Genomic DNA, 23,685 nt, shown 5'->3' on the forward strand with positions numbered 1-23,685 from the left:
AAAGCAAGGGAGAAAGGGGAAGATATATCCAACTGAATGCAGAGTTCCAGAGAATAGCAAGGAGAGACAAGAAGGCCTTCTTAAATGAACAATGCAAAGAAATTGAAGAAAACAACAGAATGGGAAAGACTAGAGAACTCTTCAAAAAAATTGGAGATCTCAAGGGAACGTTTTGTGCAAAGATGGGCATGATAAAGGACAAAGAAGACAGGGACCTAACAGAAGCAGATGAGATTAAGAAGAGGTGGAAAGAATACACAGAAGAACTATACAGGAAAGATATTAATGTCCCTGATAGCCATGATAGTGCAGTCACTGAACTTGAGCCGGGCATCATAGAGAGTGAAGTCAAGTGGGCCTTAGGAAGCATTACTAACAACAAAGCTGGTGGAGATGACAGTCTTCCAGCTGAGCTATTTAAAATCCTAAAAGATGATGCTGTTAAAGTGCTGCATTCAATATGCCAACAAATTTGGAACACTCAACAGTGGCCACAAGACTGGAAAAGGTCAGTTTACATTCCAATTCCAAAGAAGGGCAATGCCAAAGAGTGTTCAAACTACCGTACAATTGCGCTCATTTCACATGCCAGCAAGGTGATGCTCAAAATCCTACAAGCTAGGCTTCAGCAGTATGTGAACCGAGAACTACCGGAAGTCGAAGCTGGGTTTCGAAGAGGCAGAGGAACTAGAGATTAAATCACCAACATTCGCTGGATCAGGGCGAAAGCAAGAGAATTCCAGAAAAACGTCTATTTCTGCTTCATTGATTACACTAAAGCCTTTGATTGTGTGGATCACAACAAACTGTGGCAAATTCTGAAAGAGATGGGAGTACCAGACCACCTTACCTGTCTCCTGAGAAACCTGTACGAGGGTCAAGAAGCAACAGTAAGAACCAGACATGGAACAACCGATTGGTTCAAAATTGGGAAAGGAGTACAACAAGGCTGCATATTGTCGCCCTGCTTATTTAACTTATATGCAGAGTACATCATAAGAAACGCCGGGTTGGATGAATCACAGGTCAGAATTAAGATTGCTGGGAGAATTATCAACAACCTCAGATACGCAGACGATACCACCCTAATGGCAGAAAGCGAAGAGGATCTAAAGAGCCTCTTGTTGAGGGTGAAAGAGGAGAGTGCAAAAGCTGGTTTGAAACTCAACATTAAAAAAACGAAGATCATGGCATCTGGCCCCATCACTTCCTGGCATGCAGAAGGGGAAGAAATGGAAGCAGTGACAGATTTTACTTTCTTGGGCTCCAAGATCACCGCAGACGGTGACTGTAGCCATGAAATTAAAAGACGCTTGTTCCTTGGAGGAAATCTATGGGAAACCTAGACAGCATAGTAAGAAGCAGAGACATCACCTTGCCGACAAAGGTCCGTCTAATCAAAGCTATGGTTTTCCCAGTAGTAACGTATGGCTGTGAGAGCTGGGCTATAAGGAAGGCTGAGCACCGAAGAATTGATGCTTTGAAACTGTGGTGCTGGAGAAGACTCTTACGAGTCCCCTGGACTGCAAGGAGGTCAAATCAGTCAATCCTAAAGGAAATCAACCCTGAGTGCTCATTGGAAGGACAGATACTGAAGCTGAAGCTCAAATATTTTGGTCACCTACCTAATGCGAAGAGAAAACTCACTGGAAAAGACCCTGATGCTGGGAAAGATTGAAGGCAAAAGGAGAAGGAGACAGCAGAGGATGAGACGGCGAGATAATATCACCGATGCAATGAATATGAACTTGAGCACACTCTGGGAGAGAGCGGAGGACAGGAAGGCCTGGCATGCTATGGTCCATGGGGTCACGAAGAGTCAGACACGACTTAATGACTGAACAACAATAACAATCTTGACTGATGAGTTTTAGGTCCATTCATGCTGTTAGGCCTGGTAAACTTTCTTCTCAGGGAACTAACAAAAGCCATAAATTTTATACCCCCAGGCCAGGAAGAGAAGCAGCAAATGTCATGCTTCAGACCTTTCCCCTGACCCTCCTGTTCTTGTCCTCAACACAAGCTCTGTGTCTAGGCAATTAAACTCACATCCAACAGAACATAAACAGTAAACAAGTAATAAATCCAGGAGGACTGCTTAGTAACAGAAGGATGAGGAATGGATGAGACTGATGAGCTGAAAGGGCTGGAGGAGGTGAAAAGACAAAGTCAGGCCAGGCCTGCAGGTCCAGAGCAGCGGCAGAGAACAGGGCCGAGGGAGCTTTCTTCCAAACTGAGGGGGAGCTGGTGCAACCCTGATAGAGATGCTTCCTAGGGGCAACTTATCAGTGCACAGTATCAAGTTCTGATCATTCGCTAAGAGATACATAGAGGGTGAACTATGGATGCAGTCTATTGCACGTGCAGGCAGAAAAACGCCCTACAAGTCCCAGCGCCCTAAAGCAATTACAAATAGAAAATCTGGGGGGCAACATAACAAAACAACACGATGACAAATGGGGCAGAACAACTCAGTCCCCTTCACGTTCCAGATCTAATCAACTGGAGAGCATGGGAAAATGACCATTTAAAAAAGAAAACAGAGATTAAAATAAATGAAAAACCATCCTCTGGTGTAACAAAATGTAACAAAATATACCAAAGAGCAAACAGTAAAACAAAAACAAAAACAAAAACACCTATTCGCATACGGGAGTGAGTACTAAAATGACAAAGTAAGAGGTATCTTAAAATCAAACCACCCATCTCCCCACAAGGGAAGACTCATTTTGCCAGCTTCCAGATGTGGCTGGACTCTAACTCCCATCAGACCCAGCCAGCATGGTTGGGGATGATGGGAGTTGTAGTCCAACATTTGGAGGACCGCGTCTTCCCCATGCCACCAACAGAGCAATAAAACTGCCAGAAACAGCCATAAATAGAAGTGTGACTCAGACCATAAGACAGAGAAAAATAGGCCAAAATAAATATTGTAGTTCTTCTAGAATCCTGGTTTTCATGGACTGTCTTCTCTTTGCCTATTGAAGTATCACCCCAAGTAATAATACATTCGGTATTGTTTCACAGCCTCAGAGATAAATTCCCTTGATATTTGAAGAACAGTTTCTTTCCCCTGCTCTATTTTAATCTTTTGTTCTTCCCATATATTGTTAATAGAGCCAATGCTGATGTAAGATATATAGCCTGATGTGTAATATTTGCCATTTCTGGGAATGTCATGTTCCAAAACTGTAATGCCACTAGTGCTGGCTTGAGACTTCTGAGGGCTCTTGAGCAAGATACCGTTACTGCCCCCCCCCCCGAGTGGGTCCACCTTCTCACTGCCATTATCATCAGCGGCTATTGCTCCTCATCGTCTTTCTCCTCATTTTCTTGCTTGACAGGCAGAGACCCAGAGAGCAAGAAGGCGGTGCCATCTATTGTTCTTCATTCCTTCACGCCACCATGGTTGTCTGGGTCAGAGCGAGAGGCAGGTGAACAAGGAGGCTACAGTAATGAAGAGCAGGAGCAAGTCCAGCGGGCTCTTGTCAGTGGGCCGCTGCTGGGCTGTGGGCCCTTGGCAGGTGCCCAACCATGCCTACCCTTGACACCGGCCCTGAACTTGGCAGGACCTGGCCACGACCTACGAATGTTCTTTCTTCCTTCTGAATTGTGGACTCTTCTCCAAACGTCTTTGTCATAAACCAAGAGTCATCCATATTTGCATCCCAAACTTCCTCCCTGGTACCAAGTGAAGAAACAAACCTTATAATTCACCATAAATCTGTCTTCCAACTTTTAATTGAACATGAAAAGCCTTTAGCGTCAAAACCTGAAATTAAAATTAAAATGATTCTTTGGTCAGTGCTGGCCCAGGTATTGAAGCGCCTTTGAGAAAAATACCCTCAATGGACCCCACCCCTCAATGAGTCTCCCTTCTCAACACCATTGTTACCAGCTGCTATTGTTTGTTACTAGGTATGCTTTAATTTACATGGATGTGCATATTTCATACATGCGAACTAAACACATACAGGAGGGATCCTGATCAAGCAAGCTAAGCAGGGTCAGCCCTGGTTAGTACTTGGATGGGACACTGCCTGGGAATCAGGCTTCCTGCACTGAGCAGGGGGATGGACTTGATGGTCTTGTAGGCCCCTTCCAACCCTACGAATCTATCATTCTATGATCATTTGGTGTTGAACTCTGGGCACTTAGGAAAATCTGATACCCCCCAAGAGCTGAGAGATTCAGAGACCACAACGAGGTCCTTCAAAACAAGTCTTTGTTTTATTAAAGAAGAATTAAAATGAATTAAAATCACACATCAGGAGAATTAGAACTAGACAAACATCCAGGGAATTAGAACTAGACAAACATCCAGAGAATTAGAACCATACATTAACACTGAGAAGGCTAAAGATGACAAGCATTTAAAGTCAATAGTGAAGCTAGGTGCACTGGGATGCATAGAAAATCACGTGTCTGTGTGTGTGTGTGTTCAACAGAGGGGTGAAGGAAGCACGGAACCTCAAAGAGCAGTTTTAACACCCAGCGATGTGTGTGTGTAGCTGAATCTGGAGAGGGGGGAAGAGCGGGGGGCAGGGGGAGAAGTTTTAGCCTGGAATAATTTGAATGGGGGATAAATAGACTGTTTGGGGGGATTGTGAGAGAGTTTTGGAGGGGGGGTTAGAGCAAATGTAGGGGTTTGGGAAGAAATTGGATGGAGAGGCATAAAGAGCAAAAGCCATGGGGTTTTGGAGCTTAGAACAGAGTGGAACATTAGGAAAAAGGGAGGAAAAGAGAATAATTGGAGTAGGGACTACTTAGAAGGAAAATAGAAGGTAATGCAAAAATTTTTGTCTCCATACCTGCTGATTTGTGAAGTGATAAGATGTTAAGCTCTTTCCCTGGAAAAGAAGGGGAGACAGACAGGGGGTTGCTCTTCTGCTCAGAAACTGAGGGAATTTGCTATGGAAGTGATGGCCACCAATTTGGATGGCTTTAAAAGGTGGTTAGGCAAATTCCTCCCCTTCATGGATCACTGCCTTGTTGTGGCGAAGGGGCTTGCGTAACTCAGTGAAGCCATAAGTTATGCCGTGCAGGGCCACCCAAGACGGACAGGTCATGGCAGAGAGTTCTGACAAAATGTGGTCCCCTGGAGAAGGAAATGGCAACCCACTCCAGTATCCTTGCCAAGAAAACTCCATGGAACGTATCACAAGGCTAAAAGATATGACGCCAGAAGATGAGACCCTCAGGTCGGAAGGTGTCCAATATACTACTGGGGAAGAGCAGAGGGTATTTCCAAGTAGCGCCAGAAAGAGTGAAGCGGCTGGACCAAAGCCGAAAGGACACTCAGCTGTGGATGTGTCTGGTGGTGAAAAGAAAATCCGATGCTGTAAAGAACAATATTGTTTAGGAACCTGGAATGTCAGATCAATGAATCAAGGTAAGCTAGAGGTGGTTAAACATGAGATGGCAAGATTGAACATCAACATCTTGGGAATCAGCGAACTAAAATGGACAGGCATGGGCGAATTTAATTCAGGTGACCATCATATCTACTACTGTGGGCAAGAATCCCTTAGAAGAAATGGAGTAGCACTCATAGTCAACAAAAGGGTGGGAAAAGCAGTACTGGGGTACAATCTTAAAAACTATAGAATGATCTCAGTACGAATCCAAGGCAAGCCATTCCACATCACAGTAATTCAAGTCTATACCCCAACCACTGATGCCAAAGAAGCTGAGGTTGATCGGTTCTATGAAGACCTACAACACCTTCTAGAACTAACACCAAAAAAAGATGTCCTCTTCATCATAGGGGATTGGAATGCCAAAGTAGGAAGTCAAGAAATCACCGGGATAACAGGCAGGCATGGCCTTGGTGCACAAAATGAAGCAGGACAAAGGCTAATAGTTTTGCCAGGAGAACACGCTGATCATAGCAAACACTCTTTTCCAACAGCACAAGAGGCGACTCTACACATGGACATCACCAGATGGTCAATATCGAAATCGGATTGATTATGTCCTTTGCAGTCAAAGATGGAGAAGCTCTATACAGTCAGTAAAAACAAGACCTGGAGCTGACTGTGGCTCAGATCATGAGCTTCTTGTTGCAAAATTTCAGCTTAAATTGAAGAACGTAGGGAAAACCACTAAACCATTCAGGTATGACCTAAATCATATCCCTTATGAATATACAGTGGAGGTGAGGAATAGATTTAAGGGATTAGACCTGATAGACAGAGTGCCTGAGGAGCTATGGACGGAGGTCCGTAACATTGTTCAGGAGGCAGCAACGAAATCCATCCCAAAGAAAAAGAAATGCAAGAAAGCCAAGTGGCTGTCTGATGAGGCTTTACAAGTAGCTGAAGAAAGAAGGGAAGCGAAAAGCAAGGGAGAAAGGGGAAGATATATCCAACTGAATGCAGAGTTCCAGAGAATAGCAAGGAGAGACAAGAAGGCCTTCTTAAATGAACAATGCAAAGAAATCGAGGAAAACAACAGAATGGGAAAGACTAGAGATCTCTTCCAGAAAATTGGAGATCTCAAGGGAACGTTTTGTGCAAAGACGGGCATGATAAAGGACAAAGAAGGCAGGGACCTAACAGAAGCAGATGAGATTAAGAAGAGGTGGCAAGAATACACAGAAGAACTATACAGGAAAGATCTGAATGTCCCTGATAGCCATGATAGTGCGGTCACTGAACTTGAGCCAGACATCCTCGAGAGTGAAGTCAAGTGGGCCTTAGGAAGCATTAGTAACAACAAAGCTAGCGGAGATGACAGTATTCCAGCCGAGCTATTTAAAATCCTAAAAGATGATGCTGTTAAAGTGCTGCATTCAATATGCCAACAAATCTGGAACACTCAACAGTGGCCACAAGACTGGAAAAGGTCAGTTTACATTCCAATTCCAAAGAAGGGCAACGCCAAAGAGTGTTCAAACTACCGCACAATTGCGCTCATTTCACATGCCAGCAAGGTGATGCTCAAAATCCTACAAGCTAGGCTTCAGCAGTATGCGAACCGAGAACTACCGGAAGTACAAGCTGGGTTTCGAAGAGGCAGAGGAACTAGAGATCAAATCGCCAACATTCGCTGGATCATGGAGAAAGCAAGAGAATTCCAGAAAAACCTCTATTTCTGCTTCATTGACTACGCTAAAGCCTTTGATTGTGTGGATCACAACAAACTGTGGCAAATTCTTAAAGTGATGGGAGTACCAGACCACCTTACCTGTCTCCTGAGAAACCTGTACGAGGGTCAAGAAGCAACAGTAAGAACCAGACATGGAACAACCGATTGGTTCAAAATTGGGAAAGGAGTACGACAAGGCTGCATATTGTCACCCTGCTTATTTAACTTATATGCAGAGTACATCATGAGAAATGCCGGGTTGGATGAATCAGAGGTCGGAATTAAGATTGCCGGGAGAATTATCAACAACCTCCGATATGCAGACGATACCACCCTAATGGCAGAAAGCGAAGAGGATCTCAAGAGCCTCTTGTTGAGGGTGAAAGAGGAGAGTGCAAAAGCTGGTTTGAAACTCAACATTAAAAAAACAAAGATCATGGCATCTGGCCCTATCACTTCCTGGCATATAGAAGGGGAAGAAATGGAAGCAGTGACAGATTTTACTTTCTTGGGCTCCAAGATCACCGCAGACGGTGACTGTAGCCATGAAATTAAAAGACGCTTGCTCCTTGGGAGGAAAGCTATGGCAAACCTAGACAGCATAGTAAGAAGTAGAGACATCACCTTGCCGACAAAGGTCCGTCTAATCAAAGCTATGGTTTTCCCAGTAGTAATGTATGGCTGTGAGAGCTGGACTATAAGGAAGGCTGAGCGCCGAAGAATTGATGCTTTCGAACTGTGGTGCTGGAGAAGACTCTTACGAGTGCCCTGGACTGCAAGGAGGTCAAATCAGTCCATCCTAAAGGAAATCAACCCTGAGTGCTCATTGGAAGGACAGATAATGAAGCTGAAGCTCCAATATTTTGGCCACCTAATGCGAAGAGAAAACTCCCTGGAAAAGACCCTGATGCTGGGAAAGACTGAAGGCAAAAGGAGAAGGGGACGGCAGAGGATGAGATGGCTAGATAGCATCACCGATGCAATGAATATGAACTTGAGCATGCTCCGGGAGAGAGCGCAGGACAGGAAGGCCTGGCGTGCTATGGTCCATGGGGTCACGAAGAGTCGGACACGACTGAACGACTGAACAACAACAACAACAAAAAGCATAGGAGGATAAATGCTAACTTTCAAAGATGACAAGAGATATTTTAAAATCGAATCACCCATCTCTTCCCCCTCTGTGGTGGAGTTCTACATCTCTACCTCGTTGTGAAGACCCAGAAAACAGCAAATTAAAAGAAGTCAGATGCAAAGTTAAGTATATTTTAACATAAAGCATTTTTAAATCTTTTCTTGACTCTGTTCTGCTTGTTCCTTTGCTAAGCATCGTCCTAATTAGTTCTGTACTGTTTCAGAACCAGACAAGGGTACTTCAGAGAGAAGCTCTCATTTTGTCATGCTTATTTAACTGAAGGGAATTTCCAGGTGCTGTGTGTGGGGGGGGGGGGGTGCCCAACTGAAAGAGTATCTGTGCTTTATTGGACCCTTCACACATCCATGTTTTATGGCTCCAGGGCCTTTCTCATGGTGTTTCCTGCATACCATCCTCAAGGATGCATTGTCAGATATTTCGGTCTTGTTGTCAGTGAAGCGGGGGGGGGGGACAGGGGGATGGACAGAGACATCGTGGCAGAAAAGCCAGGCTTTGTGGGCTTCCTCCTTTCAGGCAGCTGCACCAATATGTCACCCCGATGTCACCTGACCACTCAGCAACCACTGATCCCAACTTTAAAAGGTCCTGTTGGTAAGCCTGGGAGAGGTCGAACTTGCTAAAATGTCGACCTTCTCCCCGCCCTGCTAGCAAGTCATCAGCCTGTGGAACGGGGTAGTTGTCTAACTTGGGCACAATCCTGTAAGTGTTTAGACAGAAAAAAGTCTAAACATGCATAGGGTTGCATCATTACAGACTTGATTGATCATGACTTTGGAGTCCCACAGATGTGGAGGGCTCCATCACGCCTAGCCACGGGTACTATGGGTGTTCTCATTCAGAAAATTGTGCAGGGCGGGAGGGTGGCTTTTAGTTCCAATCCCCCCAGTTCCTTTACAATTTTCTGCAGGGTAGGCCTGCAAAATTTCTTGCAAGCCTTGCCCTCTGTGCATCTAATTGACATATTTGAGCCCAGTCTGATCTGGGTTCTTTCAGCCATGTTCAACCAATGTTTTGTCTTTCCCCTTTTACAGTTGAGGCTTTTAAGGTTTTCTGTTGTCCTTTATACATAAGAGTGATACTCATGGATCCTATGACAGGGAAGTTTTCCCCAGTCTTTAATTTCACTCGTCTTAGCTAATGGCCTCAGGACTGGTGCACATTGTTGTCAAGTCTCTTCGGGCGCAATCCTACGCTGGTTTAGACCAGAAAGAGTCCTACAACTCCCAGCATTCTGGGACTTTTCCTGTCTAAACTCCTGTGTCTATTTCCATGCCTACAGATTGATTGTTGAACTGTACAGTGTCATGGTTTTCACCTGTGGTGAGAGTTACCAAGTTATAGTTCTGTACTTAGGAAGCTCTTGGCTGCAGCCTAACAATCTATACTTATTTAAACACTTCAGTCAAAGGGGGTGTTTGGACAATCACAGGGGGAAAAGAAGCCATTGTGGCTTCTCCCCCCACCCCCGTCCATGCCACATTTTGTGCCTGTTGTTTACATAATTACCCCGTGCTGCAGCGTGGGTTGGCATCTTATGTGGCATGGGTAACTTCATACCCACCATGCAACTGCACATGTGGGGTTCAATTTTGGTTTTGTAAGAATTAGTAAGGGAAAAACCTTTAGATCTTTCCCCATTTTTATTATTTATTGTTGTTTGTTTGTTTGTTACATTTCTATACCAACCAATAGCTGAGGCTCTCTGGGTGGTTCACAACATTTCAAACCATAAAATATATGATACAAATTTTAAGTATAAAAGTATAGTATAAAGTGAAGTAAAAAACCAGAATAAAACCTAGCAGCAATACAGCAATTTAAAATACAGTAAGATTTAAAGCAACAGAGCTAAATGTACTGCTACATTGTGGTTTTTAAGCTTTTATATTTTATATTGTTTTATGCTGCAGTTTGTGGTTTTAATTTCTGTGAACCACCCAGAGAGCTTCAGCTATTGGGCAGTATAGAAATGAAATGAAATAAATACATAAAGCAGTAAAATGTTTGGAAAAATAAAAAAACTCCTCATCTGGCTCCAGAAAATAATCTCAGTAAAACATGACATCAAATGCAACCATGTAGGCTAAAACAATAGTTCATTTTAAAAGGAAACAGCATTTCTTAGCAGTCCTGGGTATCAAGGATTTCTCTAAGGTTTTGAGAGGTGAGCTCTCTGAGTCCAAGTCCCTTACACAGCTCTGAAGAGGCTGTCAGCTGATAGCTACACAGGCATTGGTGAGCTTCTGGATATTAAGAATATGCATAGGACAGTTTATGGCATGCATAGGAGAAGCAGATGTTTCAACTAATTATTTCCCCCCTGCTGCTGGATGTGGTGCTCATCAAGCGAAAGAGCAGAGACATGAAATATGACCTCGCTTGTCCCTGGTGGTCTAGTGGTAAGGATTCGGCGCTTTCACCGCCACGGCCTGGGTTCGATTCCCGGTCAGGGAATTGTTTTGCAAGATGGAAGGAAGAGTTTTCTGGCTGTGGCTTCTCTTCTATGGGCAGTGTGGAACTATTTGCTAAGAAGCCTTACAGTCAGGACTTATCATAGAATTGTAGAACAGTAGGGTTGGAAGGGGCCTGTAAGACCATCGAGTCCAACCCCCTGCTCAGTGCGGGAATCCACGTCAAAGCATCCCTGACAGATGATTCATCTTGAATGCCTCCAGTGTGGGAGAGCCCACCATCTCCCTTGGCAGTTGGTTCCATTGTCATATTGCTCTAACAGTCAGGAAGTTTTTCCTGATGTTCAGCTGGAAGACGTGGTGGCCTTCAGTCGGACATGAGGGCCATCTTGTGAAGGAACAGATGGGCAGCGAGTGTTGTGTTGCCAATTGGCCCATGCCAACCTAAGAGAGTCTTGAAATGCACAGTACCATTTCCTGCTCTTCCAGCTGAGCTATGAAAGGGCACGCTGGCTTTGGTGGCAATGCCTCAACATCCACAGATGCCCTTTCTGTGGGACTATGGAACCCACCTGTGGAAATGGGCAAGGCAACGCAGGGGAGGGTTTTGGCAGTGTAGTGCTTAACATTTGCCTAAGAATCCACTTCCTAATGGTACAAGGCTGCAGAGGAATGGTGTGGTGAAAGAAAAAAGCCCACACAGCACCTTTGGCCACCTTGCAGTGATTTGTTGTTGTTGTTCAGTCGTTCAGTCGTGTCCAACTCTTCGTGACCCCATGGACCATAGCACGCCAGGCCTTCCTGTCCTGCGCTCTCTCCCGGAGTGTGCTCAAGTTCATATTCATTGCATCGGTGATGCTATCTAGCCATCTCATCCTCTGCCGTCCCCTTCTCCTTTTGCCTTCAGTCTTTCCCAGCATCAGGGTCTTTTCCAGAGAGTTTTCCCTTCGCATTAGGTGGCCAAAATATTTGAGCTTCAGCTTCAGTATCTGTCCTTCCAATGAGCACTCAGGGTTGATTTCCTTTAGGATGGACTGATCTGACCTCTTTGCAGTCCAGGGGACTCGTAAGAGTCTTCTCCAGCACCACAGTTCGAAAGCATCAATTCTTTGGCGCTCAGCCTTCCTTATAGTCCAGCTCTCACAGCCATACATTACTACTGGGAAGACCATAGCTTTGATTAGACGGACCTTTGTCGGCAAGGTGATGTCTCTGCTTCTTACTATGCTGTCTAGGTTTGCCATAGCTTTCCTCCCAAGGAGCAAGCGTCTTTTAATTTCATGGCTACAGTCACCGTCTGCGGTGATCTTGGAGCCCAAGAAAGTAAAATCTGTCACTGCTTCTATTTCTTCCCCTTCTATATGCCAGGAAGTGATGGGGCCAGATGCCATGATCTTCGTTTTTTTAATGTTGAGTTTCAGACCAGCTTTTGCACTCTCCTCTTTCACCCTCAACAAGAGGCTCTTTAGATCCTCTTCGCTTTCTGCCATTAGGGTGGTATCGTCTGCATATCGGAGGTTGTTGATAATTCTCCCGGCAATCTTAATTCCGACCTGTGATTCATCCAGCCCGGCGTTTCTCATGATGTACTCTGCATATAAGTTAAATAAGCAGGGTGACAATATGCAGCGTTGTCGTACTCCTTTCCCAATTTTGAACCAATCGGTTGTTCCATCTCTGGTTCTTACTGTTGCTTCTTGACCCTCGTACAGGTTTCTCAGGAGACAGGTAAGGTGGTCTGGTACTCCCATCACTTTAAGAATTTGCCACAGTTTGTTGTGATCAACACAATCAAAGGCTTTAGCGTAGTCAGTGAAGCAGAAATAGACGTTTTTCTGGAATTCTCTTGCTTTCTCCATGATCCAGCGAATGTTGGCGATTTGATCTCTAGTTCCTCTGCCTCTTCGAAACCCAGCTTGTACTTCCGGTAGTTCTCGGTTCACATACTGCTGAAGCCTAGCTTGTAGGATTTTGAGCATCACCTTGCTGGCATGTGAAATGAGCGCAATTGTGCGGTAGTTTGAACACTCTTTGGCGTTGCCCTTCTTTGGAATTGGAATGTAAACTGACCTTTTCCAATCTTGCGGCCATTGTTGAGTGTTCCAAATTTGCTGGCATATTGAATGCAGCACTTTAACAGCATCATCTTTTAGGATTTTAAATAGCTCAGCTGGAAGACTGTCATCTCCACCAGCTTTGTTGTTAGTAATGTTTCCTAAGGCCCGCTTGACTTCACTCTCGAGGATGTCTGGCTCAAGTTCAGTGGCTGCACTATCATGGCTATCAGGGACATTCAGATCTTTCCTGTATAGTTCTTCTGTGTATTCTTGCCACCTCTTCTGAATCTCATCTGCTTCTGTTAGGTCCCTGCCTTCTTTGTCCTTTATCATGCCCGTCTTTGCACAAAACGTTCCCTTGAGATCTCCAATTTTTTTGAAGAGTTCTCTAGTCTTTCCCATTCTGTTGTTTTCCTCGATTTCTTTGCATTGTTCATTTAAGAAGGCCTTCTTGTCTCTCCTTGCTATTCTCTGGAACTCTGCATTCAGTTGGATATATCTTCCCCTTTCTCCCTTGCTTTTCGCTTCCCTTCTTTCCTCAGCTACTTGTAAAGCTTCATCAGACAGCCACTTGGCTTTCTTGCATTTCTTTTTCTTTGGGATGGATTTCGTTGCTGCCTCCTGAACAATGTTACGGACCTCCGTCCATAGTTCCTGAGGCACTCTGTCTATCAGGTCTAATCCCTTAAATCTATTCCTCACCTCCACTGTATATTCATAAGGGATATGATTTAGGTCATACCTGAATGGTTTAGTGGTTTTCCCTACGTTCTTCAATTTAAGCTGAAATTTTGCAACAAGAAGCTCATGATCTGAGCCACAGTCAGCTCCAGGTCTTGTTTTTACTGACTGTATAGAGCTTCTCCATCTTTGACTGCAAAGGACATAATCAATCTGATTTCGATATTGACCATCTGGTGATGTCCATGTGTAGAGTCGCCTCTTGTGCTGTTGGAAAAGAGTGTTTGCTATGATCAGCGTGTTCTCCTGGCAAAACTTTGCAGTGATTAGGCACCTCAAATACACCATCAAAAGTCATTCTAAAACACCCTGAGAACAAGGCAGAAACATGGAAGAAACCTTTTGCAGGGGAAGGAAACTTTCAGGAAAATGGAGGACAGAAGTTGGCATAGCACCAGCTCCACCTCTTTCCTGGAGCCAGACACAACACTGGCTCTTCTCACACCTGCATTGTGGAAGATGCAAAAGGGGGACCAGCTGGCCAACACAGTTGATGCTCTTGCCGCTTGCAGCACAAAACACCCAAAACTGTTAGGGAAAAGAAACAAGCTGGGTGATGGCCCCTGCCAATGGTGAGCCCTACCTGGGAGAAACCGTTGGGAGAATTTCTCCTCCCCCTGGAGGAATTCAGTGAATTGTCCGCCCAATTTCACTGCCCACACATAGAGCGGAGAATTTCGAGAGGCCATTTGTGCGCAGCTCTAATGGTTTCCTCATCCAAGGTAGCCAGCTCGGCCATAAGAAAAATGCCGAAATCCTTATTAGGGTAACAGGGTAATTAGGCCAACCCAAAGGATGTGCAAATTTTTTAGTTCTGCAGAACTCTTCATCAGGCTAGATGGAAAACAAAGTAAAAGGGGAGGGGGAAGCAGGCTGCTGCTGAACCTTGCAGTACAAATTTAGTCACACTCTTAAGATGGAATGTGGAAAGGGTCTGCAGACATCGGAATCAGTCTCGGCTAGACTGCTGTGGTGGCTTCTGGATGCTTCTGGGATGAAGAAACAAGCCAACAACGGATGATTCCCACCTCCTTTTGAAAATATTGTCATGGGTTTGGGGTTAGTCCAATTGGTTGGGCAAGTTTAGCCTGGCAGATTCCCTATTGTTATGGAGTAGTTGAGGTGTGGCTGTCCTCAGAGGTGAGCAGAGATGGATTATTCCAGAAGGGGGCTTACCTTTCTCAGTCCCTTCCTCCGTAGGGAATGTGCAAATTGAGTCTGGGGTGAAAACAAAAGAAGCAAGCGAAGTGTGTGTCTGTGTGTGTGCTTCTGTGCTGGAACAGGGTCTGAAAAGGAGGCAGAGAGCTAACTTGCTTTCTACAGAAACTCCTATGGGTTCCCCATGACATCTGAATAGCAGCAGGAATCTGTTGGAGTGTTGGTACTCTGGATCCCCATCTTATGCTCAACCTGTATATACTGTATGTCTAAATAAATCACAGAAACACCATAAGGTGCAAAGTCCTACAACACCCAGCATGTGGGGGAACCCCCGTGCTTGCGTTTCTGCCTTGTAGTGGCCATCACTGTTTATTTATTTATTTATTGCATTTATACCCCGCCTTTCTCCCTCTTGCAAGGAACTCAAGGCGGCTTACATTATCCTCCTCCTCACCATTGTATCCTCACAACAACAACCCTGTGAGGTAGGTTGGGCTGAGAGTCTGTGACTGGCCCAAAGTCACCCAGTAAGCTTCCATGGCCAAGCGGGGACTAGAACCCGGATCTCCCGGCTCCCAGTCCGTCACTCTCACCACTACACTACACTGTTGTGATGGCTTTCATGGTTTCCTAGCATGTAAAGGATCCCCAGACAGAAGCTGGGCAAAAACACAGCTCTTTTTCAGCAGCAAGACTGAAAACGGAGCCCCAGCCAAATATATGCCTGGGGAAAGGCTGCTTGCTGGAAGAAAAAAGGGGAAATAGTCCACTGACTGCTTCCATGGGTAAGAAAAGCAAATAAATAGATAAATTACAGACTTCCAAGGTTCCCCAGCAGGGATTTGAACTGGTGGCCACAGAACTAGGGAGAAAGAGAGCTGGGTAAGAAACTGCCAAGTGCCACCAAGGGTGCTCCTCATGAGGAGCCAGTGGGAGCCAGTGTGGTGTAGTGGCAAGAGTGTTGGACTAGGAGCCGGGAGATCCGGGTTCTAGCCCCCACTCGGCCATGGAAGCTCACTGGGTGACTTTGGGCCAGTCACAGACTCTCGGCCCAACCCACCTCACAGGGTTGTTGTTGTGAGGATAAAATGGAGAGGAGGAGGATAATGTAAGCCACCTTGGGTTCCTTGCAAGAGGGAAAAAGGCGGGGTATAAATGCAATAAATAAATAAATAAATAAATAAATGAGACTTTTCGTGGCATGGTGGAGGGGTGATGCTTCACTTGGCATCTGCACTAGATGCCAAGAGGCATGGCCACGTGTCAGGTGGAGACCTCTTGGCCTGTGGGAATAAGGGCCCCAGTAATGCCCAGTTTGCCTACTTCATGGTTATCAAGTTTGCCTCACACACAGAAACACCCCTGTCAGGAAAAAGCACGCTCCCTTCTTTGTACTCCTTTTACCTGGACCTAAAAACAGTATTACCCTGATGCTAGATTCGGATTCCCCCCCCACACACACACACACACAGACACCTACACACTCTCTATTGCAGGGGGTGGGCAGAAAGTAGCTCTTCAGATTTTTAGACTTCGACTCCCAGCATTTCTGGCCCTTGGCTGTGCCGGCAGGGGCTTCTGGGAGTGGAAGTCCAAAAATCTGGAGTTCAAGCTTCTGCCCATGCCTGCTCAACTGGACTAACCGTGTACCTGAATTTGACCGAAGCCATATTGGGGCATGCAAAAGCCCACCAACCTACGCACATGAACAAGGAATGGGGCGGAGCCATATAGTCTCACCCTCCAATGACACACATGTGAGCAAGGGAGCCTGCTCAGTGTGCACACACATAGCATGAATGGCTGCGGACGGTCGCCTACTTGCAAACTCTGTGTGGTTGCATTGAGGTTGACTTGCATGTAGCAGCTTACAAAGATGAGAAATAAGACGGTCCCTGCCTACAAGCTGCCAAGAACAACGGGCCAGCTTTCCCCAGCTATCAAGCTAGGCCCAGCAAGCACGTATGACATAACCGCCTGTGAACAGTTATCTTGCTGTAGCTCCCAGGCCCTGGTGCTCATGGTCAGGCAGAGCCTCTGTTCACTGGGATAGTGAGAACAGCTGTGCCTGGTGTAAATCTTCTGCCCTTTCAGGGTGGGCCAAGAAGCTTGGAGTCCAGGCCTAGGACTGGCTGGGGGAGATCTGCCCTGGGTTGCCAGGGCTGGGTAATAAAAGAAGTCTGGGCAACGGTGTGGCTGTCTCCCCTCTTCCTGGCCATATGCTGACGTGTTTGGCTGCTGAGAAGAATCCTATCCTGGGAGGCCCATACTTCGGTCAACTATGGGTTTTGTGCAAAGACGGGCATGATAAAGGACAAAGAAGGCGGGGACCAAACAGAAGCAGATGAGATTCAGAAGAGGTGGAAAGAATACACAGAAGAACTATACAGGAAAGATCTTAATGTCCCTGATAGCCATGATAGTGCGGTCACTGAACTTGAGCCGGACATCCTAGAGAGTTAAGTCAAGTGGGCCTTGGGAAGCATAAGTAACAACAAAGCTAGCGGAGATGACAGTATTCCAGCCGAACTATTTAAAATCCTAAAAGATGATGCTGTGAAAGTGCTGCACTCAATATGTCAACACATTTGGAACACTCAATAGTGGCCACAAGACTGGAAAAGGTCAGTTTACATTCCAATTCCAAAGAAGGGCAATGCCAAAGAGTGCTCAAACTACCGCACAATTGCGCTCATTTCACATGCCAGCAAGGTGATGCTCAAAATCCTACAAGCTAGGCTTCAGCAGTATGTAAACCAAGAACTACCGGAAGTCGAAGCTGGGTTTCGAAGAGACAGAGGAACTAGAAATCAAATCGCCAATGTTCGCTGGATCATGGAGAAAGCAAGAGAATTCCAGAAAAACGTCTATTTCTGCTTCATTGGCTACGCTAAAGCCTTTGATTGTGTGGATCACAACAAACTGTGGCAAATTCTTAAAGTGATGGGAGTACCAGACCACCTTACCTGTCTCCTGAGAAACCTGTACGAGGGTCAAGAAGCAACAGTAAGAACCGGACATGGAACAACCGATTGGTTCAAAATTGGGAAAGGAGTACGACAACGCTGCATATTGTCGCCCTGCTTATTTAACTTATATGCAGAGTACATCATGAGAAACGCTGCGTTGGATGAATCACAGGTCAGAATTAAGATTGCCGGGAGAATTATCAACGACCTCAAATATGCAGACGATACCACCCTAATGGCAGAAAGCGAAGAGGATCTAAAGAGCCTCTTGTTGAGGGTGAAAGTGGAGAGTGCAAAAGCTGGTCTGAAACTCAACATTAATAAAACGAAGATCATAGCATCTGGCCCCATCACTTCCTGGCATATAGAAGGGGAAGAAATGGAAGCAGTGACAGATTTTATTTTCTTGGGCTCCAAGATCACCGCAGACGGTGACTGTAGCCGTGAAATTAAAAGACGCTTGCTCCTTGGGAGGAAAGCTATGGCAAACTTAGACAGCATAGTAAGAAGCAGAGACATCACCTTGCTGACAAAGATTCGTATAATCAAAGCTATGGTTTTCCCAGTAGCAACGTATGGCTGTGAGAGCTGGACTATAAGGAAGGCTGAGCGCCGAAGAATTGATGCTTTCGAACTGTGGTGCTGGAGAAGACTCTTACGAGTCCCCTGGACTGCAAAGAGGGCAAATCAGTACACCCTAAAGGAAATCAACCCTGAGTGCTCATTGGAAGGACCGATACTGAAGATGAAGCTCAAATATTTTGGCCACCTAATGCGAAGAGAAAACTCACTGGAAAAGACCCTGATGCTGGGAAAGACTGAAGGCAAAAGGAGAAGGGGATGGCAGAGGATAAGATGGCTAGATAGCATCACCGATGCAATGGATATGAACTTGAGCACACTCTGGGAGAGAGCAGAGGACAGGAAGGTCTGGCGTGCTATGGTCCATGGGGTCACGAAGAGTCGGACACGACTTAACGACTGAACAACAACAACAACAATCATTCTTAAGGTTCTCTGAATGTTATACCTTTTGTAACCTTTTATTCCTCTTCTTTTTCCTTCACCCCTTAATCCTTCCCTTTTCATTCCACTTTAATTCAACTTTAGAGTTGAGTGTGCTACCTTCTGGGTAAACCTCAGTGCCGGGTCCAGTGCCAACTGTCCGGTGAGGGTGGGTATTGGGTTATCATTTGGGGATAGAGACCCGTAGTGGTCTGGCCTACCTTGCAGGGAGCTTGGACTTGGTTCCAGCTTCCCTTCACACAAGCTTACGATCTAATCAGGGGTATTTATTTATTTACTTATTATTTTACAATATTTAGATACCACTCCACATCAGAAGATTTCGGAGCAGTGAACAACATGATAAAAGAATAAGACAACAGGTTAGAAGATTTAAAACATTTTTTAAAAAGACAAACCCCAACAAAGTGGAATTTAACAAACCATGGCTGGTCATGCAAGGAAGGCCTCTTGGAATAACGTCTTCAGGGGGTGCCGGAAGGAACACAATGTTGGCACCTGCCTGACCTCTAAAGGCAGGGAGTTCCACAGAAACGGGGCCACCACACTGAAGGCTCTTTTCCTGGTGGACTCCAACCAGGCCATGGGTCCATGTGGAACCACTAGGAACATGCCCTCTGATGACCTCAGTGACCGGGCAGGTTGGTAAGGAAGGAGGCGCTCTCTCAGGTATCCTGGTCCCAAGTTGTTTAGGGCTTTGTACACTAGTACTAATACCTTAAACCTGGCTCGGTAGTGAATAGGCAGCCAGTGCAGTTCCCTCTGCAAAGGAGTTGCGTGCTGAAAAGGGGCAGCTCCCGATAACAGCCGAGCTGGTGCATTCTGCACTAGCTTCAGCTTCTGGACCAGCCTTAAGGGCAGCCCCCACATAGAGTGCATTGCAGTAATCCAGTCTTGAGGTTACTAATGCCTGTACCACTGTGGTCAAGGGTAGGCAACCTTTTCAGCCAAGGACACATTTGGCAATTTGAAAAACTTGTGGGCACCACCACAAAATGGTTGCTATGGGAGGCATGGAAAAGGGCAACCTTCTCAAAAGACTGAGTACAAGGCAGAGGTGGGGGAGGGGGCTGAGCCCCACCACACGAAGAAACTCCTTTGAACCCAGTTTTCAACACCAACAGAAACCTATTTCAGAGAAATCCCAGCCACCAGTAAAAAAAACGTGTTAATTAAAAACAGAAAAATGGGAGGGATAGGATACCTTGGCGGGCACCAAGAAAGGCATCCAGGGGTGCTTAGGTTGCCACAGGCACGCTGTTGCCTCCCCCTGCTCTAAGAGACATAACACAAATGAAAAGGGGGCAACAGCTCCCAGTTTGCATGGGGGTGGGGGGAACTGTGAACACTCCCAAACTGGTTTCTAGAAAGACACATATGTCAGGGCCACATTGTGAATACAGCATGTCAAACCTGAATTTACGCAGGAGTCAAATAGATTTTCCAGAGAGGTGAAGGTGGTTTGAAAGGATTGCTTGTCGTGCCGCCAGGAGCATACACAGCCTCCGCTACACTGGATTTTTCAGATTTCCATATTGTTCAAAAAACACTGCAAAGCCTCATTGGCCAGAGAAGTGAGTGGGGCAAAAGAAATTTGCACGCAGAGAAGCCTTTCTCAAATGGCTTCCGGCTCCCTTCAAAACAGCCACTTGCCCTGAGCCACGCTCTTAATACTGCTCCAGAAGTTCAATGTGCACGTTGAACTATTGGAAACATCATCGTCAATGGGATGTAAATGAAGCGGACAACTCCCGCCACATCTTTGCCAGACTCTTGCCTTGAACATTCCATAAAATTATTAACCATGGAGAATGGTGACCTCAGGTGCATTTCTTGACTGGCAAATGAGAAAACTGAGACAGCAATGGGTCTGAACGGCGTTGATGCGAGAGTCAAAACCATTCCATTGTTCATCTTTTAACTATGTGAAGAAACTGGCTTTTTGTGAGGTAAAAGTTTGACTGTTATGTTTTGTTCAATGACTGAAAGACTGAAGGTTAATAATAAAAGAGAAAAATGTGTCCTTTACTCGAGGCTCAAGTCTGAGGAGAGGTATATTGTAAATACGGGGCGCCGCTGGAGCGGCAGTTACTGTTACCATTAAGAGGTGGAATATGAGACCAGGTTCTGTCTTATATGTGGTAGATAGGATTGATATTGGTACCATCTAACTGGAGAAAAACTGAATGTTCTGGAGATGCCCATTGGTCCAACATTGGAACAGAGGTGGGGCGATGGAATTTTTGGCACACCAAAGCTGGTTGGCTGGCTGACTGGAGCAGATATAAGAAGCTCTTGAGAGGCCTCTGGAGGGAGTTTGCCTGAGGGAGGGTCCTCAGCAGGCATTTTCATGAGACTGGGAGCCCAAGGAAGACATCAGCTAGGAAGAAGAGCAGCCACAAGACCAGGAAGCCGAGCTGAGCGCACAAGGCAGGAGGTGAAGAAGATCTGCAAGTGCAGAGTGGAAGACTCCTGGAGAAGCCTTTGGAGAAAAGAGCTGAACTTTGAGTGTTAGCTGGTAGTGGGAGGTCTGAAGACAGAGTAGCTGCTGGACCAAACTGAAGACTTCAAGTGAAGCTTAGAAGGTTCCAGGTCGAAGACAAACCCTACCAGAGAGAAGACTGCCTCTCAAGCCCTCATTGGTAGCCCTTTGAGTTCACTGGGGTGGAGCTTGATAGGAGAATCGGCTTAAGTTTAGTTAGGGTTAGAACTGGAGCTTCTAACAACTGAGTGGTGGTAACAGTAACAGTGTAGAATCTCTTTTTTAAAGTAACCAACTTTGTTCATGAAGTAACAGTAATCTCCAAGCGTTCTTGTTTTATTTTTTTAAAATAGAATATTAGGTGACCATTCCTCAGCCCCTTGGCAATTAAGCTATGGGGTTCTGCAGGGTACCATCTTGTCCCTGATGTTGTTTAACATCTATATGAAGCCGCTGGGAGCGGTCATCAGGGGATTTGAAGCCAAGTATGCTGGTGACACACAGCTCTGTCTCCCTGTGACATCTGAATCAGGTGAGGCTGTGCAAATCTTTGATCAGTGCTTGAGTGCAGTAATGGACTGGATGAGGGCCAATAAATTGAAACTGAATCCTGGCAAGACAGAAGCCCTGTGGATGAACGGTTTCTGGATCCACGATAGGGGCTCATTGCCTCTTCTGGATGGTTTTGCACTCTGTCTGAAAGATCAGGTTCGTAGTCTGGGGGTACTCCCAGATCCGTCACTGTCGCTGGAGGCCCAAGTAGCCACTGCGGCTCAAGGTGCCTTTTACCAGCTTTGGCTGATTCGCCAGCTATGGCCTCTCCTGGACAGGGATAGCTTGGCCACCTTGGTACAGGCACTAGCGACCTTGAGACTGGATTACTGCGATGCACTCTTATGTGCAGCTGCCCTTAAGGCTACTCCAGAAACTGTAGTTAGTGCAGAATGAGGCATCTTGGTCGTTATCGGAAGCTGCCCCTTTTCAGCATGCAGCCCCTTTTCCGAGGGAATTGCACTGGCTCCCTATTCGTTACCAGGCCACGTTTAAGGTTTTGGTACTGGTGTACAAAGCCCTAAACAACTTGGAACCCAGGATACCTGAGAGAGGGCCTTCTCCCTTACCAATCTGCATGATTACTGAGGTCATCAAAGGGCATTCTCCTGGTGGTCCCACATGGACCTATAGCCTGACTAGAATCCACTCAGAGAAGAGCCTTCAATTTGGTGGCTCCCGTCCTATGGAACTCCCTGCCTCTGGAGTTCAGGCAGGTGCCAACATTGCATTGTTTTTGGCGCCTCCTGAAAACAGCTCTTTTCCAGAAAGCCTGTTTTTTTAATTGGCACTCTTGGTTTTTTTTAAAGAATAATTTTAGTATCATGCATGTTTCTTTACCTTTTGTGCTTTTATCTCTTGTTGTTCACTGCTCTGGAATTTATTTAATTATTCAAATGTTGTAAATAAATAAATAAATAAATTTTGCCGTAGTTCAGAGGCTCTCTGAGAATCTATTTTCATGAAGTTGGCAACCTCTGGTCACCAGTTTACTGTGATTCCTCATAAAAACAGACCATCATACAGCAAGCTTAATACTTCACTCTCAAAATGAGTTATACGGAATTCTTATTTCCAGGAAACACTCTCTCAGACAAGATTGGTCTTTTGTCTTTTTTACTACAAAAATATCAGCATAACAGTACTAAAAGTAAAGCTTTTGCACACACAGGTTCACACACACGATACCTTTAGCATCATCCTAAGTCAAGGCTTCTAAGCAGAATCCGATACAATTGCTTGTTTCAATGATAAGAACAAGCTTACCAGGTTGATTCTACAGGCAACGTTTCGTATTTGTTTGTTGATGAAATGGAACCAAGAGAATAGCTCCCCCTCTTGTGTGTTCAGAATCTCCTTCAAATACTCTTTAGAGGCCATAAAATATGTTTAGACTGTTTTTTACTACTTTATGTTTCTTATGTAAAATCCTAAGGATGCACTTCTACCCTAAATCTTCATATGTCCAAATAAGATTGTTGAATTTAGATCTTATCATCAAAATCTGCCTCCTTGCCAGACGAAGAGAGAGAAAACAGGTGAAACAGCACCATGATAAAAAAATTATTTATTTATTTATTACGTTTATATCCTGCCTTTTTTCCTCATTTAAGGAGCCCAAGGCGGCGTACATAATCCTCCTCCTCTCCATTTTGTCCTCTCAACAACAACCCTGTAAGGTGGGTTGGGCTGAGAGTCTGTGACTGGCCCAGAGTCACCCAGTGAGCTTCTATGGCTGAGTGGGGACTAGAACCCGGATCTCCCGACTCCCAGTCCAACACTGTAGCCACTACACCACACTGGCTCTCAAAAACAAAACAAAAACAAAAGTCAAGGCGCTGTGTATCCAGAACTCAACACTGCCCAACCATCTATAACAGGGGTGCAGAATCTCAGGCCTGGGGCCAAATCGAGCCCTCGAGGGGGCCCAGTCTGGTCTTCTGGGGTTCCACAGAGGCTCTGCCCTTTCCCCTGGACCCACCCTCTTTCCCCTGACCACCAAACATCTGGTGGTTTCCCAGATTTTGTGAAGTTGTCCTCC

The 23,685-nt window shown here is 45.6% G+C and overlaps 1 non-coding gene across 1 annotated transcript; it reads left to right on the top strand.

The window, feature by feature from the left end:
• The first annotated feature begins 10,627 nt into the window (after window positions 1-10,627).
• Window positions 10,628-10,699, top strand: TRNAE-UUC (transfer RNA glutamic acid (anticodon UUC)). The gene has a single exon. It is a non-coding gene; the product is annotated as a tRNA-Glu (tRNA).
• The last annotated feature ends 12,986 nt before the right edge of the window (window positions 10,700-23,685 follow it).

This window comes from Heloderma suspectum, chromosome 2 (genome assembly GCF_057233095.1).
Source record: "Heloderma suspectum isolate Gila_16-S chromosome 2, 16-S_ref, whole genome shotgun sequence".
Lineage (NCBI taxonomy): Eukaryota > Metazoa > Chordata > Lepidosauria > Squamata > Helodermatidae > Heloderma > Heloderma suspectum.